This window comes from Helianthus annuus, chromosome 2, assembly GCF_002127325.2.
Source record: "Helianthus annuus cultivar XRQ/B chromosome 2, HanXRQr2.0-SUNRISE, whole genome shotgun sequence".
NCBI classification, from domain to species: Eukaryota; Viridiplantae; Streptophyta; class Magnoliopsida; order Asterales; family Asteraceae; genus Helianthus; species Helianthus annuus.
Window position 1 is genome coordinate 22020348 of NC_035434.2, and position 5969 is coordinate 22026316.

Here is a 5969-nt window from a genome sequence, read left to right on the forward strand (position 1 = left end):
ATATTTCTAGGACGTTCGTGAGATATTTTGATTAATTAAATTTTCTTTGTATTTCTAGGACGTTCGTAAGATATTTTGATTAATTTGTATTTTTATAATATGTTTATTATCACCTAAAATTACTTAGGGGTTCTTTGTTTACCTCTTAATAAGGCTCTTAATGGTACAGACCTCTTACTGGTTCCGCACTTAATGATTCAGACTGTTTTTTTCATGAGTAGATGTCTGAATGGTTCAGACATTTGCCTCTGAATGGTTAAGTTTTATACAGAGTCTGAATGGTTAAGACCTCTAATCTGAATTGGTCAGACATTTGCCTCTGAATGGTTAAGCATTATACAACCTCTTAATAGTTCAGATCTCTTACTGGTTCAGCAATTAATGGTTCAGACCTCTAATAGTTCAGCACTTAACCATTCAGAAGTTGTCAAACAACCCCTTAAATTGTAAGTTTTTGTAAACCATTCGTTACCCTCCATTTTTAACGGTTTCTAATTTATAAGGAAATACATTCATAAAACGTAAATTCTGATAAATGAATATTAATTATGCTTAATAGCCACTAACTAATTGCTTAAAATAAAACGCATAATGTTTGTGTATATATATGAGTATGGTTTTCATACACTGGATTTCACTCTACTCTACTCTAAAATCTTACAAAATGGGAAGATTTCAAATTTTCTTTTTTGTTTTTCTTGTAGCATCCTTGGCAATAATGCAACTTTCAACTGTAAGTACACAATTAGCTATGGTTAATTCACTTAAGTTGTATAGATTTTAGTTTTATACTTGTTAACACTACTTATTATTCTTTATTTATTTATCTCAGGCCGGAGAAGAAGGTTCAGTGCCTGTTGAAGGTAAATACCATTATATAAATTATATTATGTCTGTGTATAAAGTGGCGGATCTAGAAAATTCTTATGGGGACAACGTTAAAAAAAAAGCGATAATGAAATCGAAAAAACATCAATATTTTCTAAAATTTATATTACCGTCCGGGCGTTAAGCTAGGTCCGCCCCTGTGTGTATATATATATATAAATATTGGAAGTTAACTGTTTTACTTTATTTTTTTGTAGAATGTCCATCTGCATGTTCGGTTAGATGTTCTGCAACACATCATCCGGGAAATTGCATGGATGTATGCATAAGGTGTTGTGAAAAATGTTTATGTGTTCCTTCTGGAACTTTTGGAAACAAAGACGAGTGTCCTTGTTATAGAGACAGGCTGACCCAGGATGGATTACCCAAATGCCCGTAATCACACACTAATTTGTTTTTTTATTTACTAAAAAAAATATTATCAGAAACTAAATATGGAGGCTAGCATTTTTTTGGAAGGTGAAATTTGGAGGCTAGCTAATGTAGCTTGTTTTTTATTTAGATCTCTTTGTTATGCTTTCAACAAATATTCAAGTAATAATTATTTGTGAAGAGTTTGATTGTTATTTGTTTTTTTTTTTTTTTTCAATTTTCTTTTAATGTTGTGTTTTGGATTCGTACCCGGTTTAACAAGTCAATAAAGAATAAGCTAGAGTGTAATTTAATCACCGAAATAAAGATTGAATACATTCTTAATATCTAATTTATAATTATAATGTGTGAATTTAAATCTATTCTTACTTAGTTTCTCTCTCAGAAATAAAAGAATATACACCAATTTTGTTAATTGTTCGCAATTTTTTTTTTCATATTACTCGTAATTATAATTAGTTTTCAAGACGGAAATATATTTTCAATCATATTTTTAAGTCAAGGCGGAAGTTTAATACGGCAAAAGAAAAGTCAATATCAACTTCTGATTATGTGTAAACTTATGGTTTGATATTTATTCTTTTTATATTAGAATGAAAGTCTATTGATACTCGTAACTAAACACTACCTTAATATCAATATTTTTTCCTAGTATTTCATAAAAATATTTATAAAATATGTTTATAGCTTGGTTTTAAACTATGCTTCTATGCTTCTATGTATATGTCAAGTCAGAATTTTAATAGTCTTATATCAGGGATGGAGAATCATATAAATGATTATTTTGGTTAAATATTTTAGCTAAATAATTATTTCTCGGTTTATTTAAAATATAACCTTTTTTAATGACAAATTTCTTTTAATCCCTATCATTTGTGGGACTTGAACTCAAAACCTTTCAAACTTAGGTGTTTAAAGATTTAGCGTTTGCCAATAGACCACCACCACCACTTACGTGCTATAGACCGAACCTCGTTGTCATGGGCCCAAAACGAGAGATACTCGTACCAAGACTTTCTTTTGACATTCCAACTAATCATTTTGAGATACACACAAACCAACCAATCAAATTAAGATGCCCCATACCACTACTTTTATGTAAACAATAGTCTCGAATCATTCCAGAGTCGTTTTGCGAAGACATGCAACTCGTGTTCGAGATTCCTATTGAGTTGTGCGCGGATACGTCTGAGAATTCACGTACCCTGTTCGAGCATTAAAAAAATGTGTCATTTCGTAATGTTTTATTATTATTTTAAAAAATCAAATTAGTATTGGGCACAATAAACCTAATGCCAAGTGGGCTAAATTCTAAACCATAAAAAAATGATTTGTAAATGGGCCTACATTGAAATTGGTATTTGTTTACTATTAAGAAAATAACATATACATCTCGGTTTCTTTTTGAAAAACGTGGGCCTTGTGCGGAGGTCCTCCCCACACATCATAATAATTCATAACTGCCACTGGTTGTGCAGGTTTGTTTAAAAGATCTTTTCATGATTGTTAGGAAGATACAACTACATGTATATAGACATGAATAATCAAGGGCGGACCTACCCTTCGGCCAGGGTGGGCGGTCGCACCCCTTGAAAAAATATTTAGTGTATATTTTAGGCAAAAACCCCGACCGCACCCCTTGAAAATATGGTTGAACACCTCATCCGCACCCCTAGCAAATAATTTCTGGGTCCGCCACTGTGAATACACTTTAGATCCTTCAAGTATATAAAACTAAACAATAATTGTCACACCCTCAAATTACCACCTAGGGAGTGTCCCTGTTAGGCGTGTGACGACTAGCAATGAGCCACCAATTACATTGAATCACAAGTTTAAAATGAAGTTCCATTGTTTAATAATACTGAAATCCCAACATAAGTTATCCAAAACCATAAGTTCAACGGAAGCGTAAAGATACCATAAAGTAAATACTAAACGAACGTAATAAATAAGTGTTTGATAAACAAGTTCATCAGCATGACCATGACCACTCTTGCTTTCCAGCCAACAAGCTCCTGTTCCAATCACCTAACGACCTGCGAGCATGTAACAAGTGTATCAGACAAAGCTGGCGAGTTCACAGTTTTAGAAAACATTTGTTACCAGTTGTATGTAAAATTTTTCAATAACCAATGCAAGTAATATTGTTAATATCTCATTTCCGAACAAGACGGCTCCTGGAATACATGACTGCCCTTCCCACGTACTCCTATCTAGTACTGGGCCCCGACTGGGTCATTAGTTCACATCCGTCCTATCTAGGAGCGGTGTGAGGGTGCCAAACCTAAGTAGCGCTACCAACTAATACCCGTTACCCTCCAGGTAACATAATAAGGGACTTACAAGAATGATAGGTGAGAATATTAACCAATATACCCGTTTTTACCCAAAAGACTTATCCCTCCACGGGATACCCACTGACTGTCCCTAACCACTGGGACGCATGCTCGAGTGTAGTGAACTCACCTGTGGTTTGCTCGGTAGAATTTGTTACTTGTTACTCAGTTGATCAACACGTCCTAAAAAGGGTTACTGGTTATAGTCAATTTTTCATGCACATGTATCACATCTTTCGCATATAGCTCACGTATTCGAGGTTTACATTAAGTAAAATCATTGCTCAGGTAACACACACATGTACTGTGACTCATAACAGTTTATTCGCCTATTCAAGGTAACAAAGAATGCTTATCACATAATCACACAACATTCCACTGATATATATATATATACCTACAACATCGACTAGTGTGTGCATGACCCAACGTAAAGACATGTGTGCACCGTGATGTTTAATAAGTCCTAACATTCAAGGTTCGGCCCAAACCACATCATGTGCGGCCCGCTGCCTTGGCGGTTTCGTCCGGCCCAGACTTCGCTTGCCCATATTCGGTCACCAGATTCAGTGGGTTCCGGCCCGGCTGGGTTGTATGAACGACAAGGCCCTATAATCCGGCCCAGCTGTTTCACCAGGCCCATACGAGGTGTACAATCTGTTGTTTAGATTAGTGATCATATGCCCACATAAAGTCTTTTACTAACATCAAGTCAACCTGATTCAATACTAAAACTAGGTAATATTTCAGTTATGCATAGTCCTCAAACATCAACTATCACACAATATGTTACTGCATTCTAAAGTTCAATATTTACTTATTATGATCTAATCGTCTGAAACTCGAGTTTATACACATACCGATTACAATTAAGGCCCTTCATTCAAACAGATTTCATATCATTATACCCATACATCAAAGCACCGTTTTAATACACAACTACACAACACATTTATCATGGCTCAATCATTAACACAATCACGCATACATATTGTTAATCATGCATACATATTCCACGAACAGGGTTTTTGTGTAAGGATCTAGATCTCTTTATGATTAAGGTTAACTAACATTTATGTAACACTCTAAACCAACTCATGATTCAGCTGATAACACACATAATACTTTCACTATCACCGATGACATCAATAGAATCTCATTAAACATTCATCACATGGCCGCCACTTTTCTTTATTCTAGATTATCAAACTTGGCAACCCATTTACCTTCAAATCTATTGGACCCCTTAAAGACTTCTGATGCATCAAAATCGGTTATTTGAAGTTTGTGAATTTAGTGGACAGTCTTTAATTGCATTACCCTAAGTCTTTAATTGCATTACCCTATGTATCATGCCATCATATTACTCATGCAAATAATATTCGGACCAATATTAATATGTATATATTTGTGTACCCTAAATCTTACATCACCCTATTAGGGAAAGCATGTGAACTCTATGCCCTATGCCCTATGGATTCAGATTCCATTCACAACAAGCAAGACACCATCACATCAATTTACTCACATGGTATTACTATCTTTGACTTTCCTGACAATTCTAATAGGATGTGCACATGGTAAGATTTGTTCAAGGTACACATACACATGGGCCGCCACATTATAAGGTCACCTATATCAACAGTCATTAACATTTATCCTCTCATATCCATGCATCATTATACAATTTTTATACATTCAAAATTTAATTATGTAACATGCCAATCTAGATCACATAACCAAGAACCAAGACGTACAGACAATTATTATTACAAATCATTCAAGAACAAACACCTAAAGAACAATCAATCAGTAATTAATATGGCATAGATTACTAACCAAGATGATATCTCACGAGAGGGGAGGGGTCTCGCTACTGCCGTCCGCACAATGGGTGAAAGGGTAGGGTTTGTATGATGATATAATGAATTCACGTAAAACCTAATATAATACTAATAGACTAAAGTGGGCCGGTGGTTTTTTTTTGTATAACATCTAATACTAATATGCCAAGGAACCAAGTGGGCCGAAATCCATATTAACGTGCACTGGGCCGATGCCAACTAAAATACATGGTGCATTGCACTGAGATCTAATTAAAACAAGGATGTAGCGGGCTCGGTGATTCATGTTGTGGGCTGAAACGTTGTCGGGCTTTAAAGTGTGAGGTCGCGGCCCAGATAATATGCGGCCCAAGGTCAGAACATTACAAACTAAGTTATTGTACCGCTAAAAGAAAATAACGTGAAGTAAAACAAAATCAAGGGATGAAACGTTACCGACCTTGGAAGTTCGGGTTGTCACAATAATGATAGAGAACATTATATTATCTAACATTCTCCGGCAAACTGAATGGTGGTGGACCTATGC

The 5969-nt window shown here is 35.1% G+C and overlaps 1 long non-coding RNA gene across 1 annotated transcript; it reads right to left on the minus strand.

Annotated features, from left to right (window-relative positions):
- Positions 1–3097: 3097 nt before the first annotated feature.
- Positions 3098–5500, minus strand: LOC110902610. The gene is made up of 3 exons (XR_002571269.2): positions 5439–5500; positions 3730–3782; positions 3098–3299 (listed from the first exon to the last, which is right to left on the minus strand). It is a non-coding gene; the product is annotated as an uncharacterized LOC110902610 (long non-coding RNA).
- Between the last annotated feature and the right edge of the window lie 469 nt (positions 5501–5969).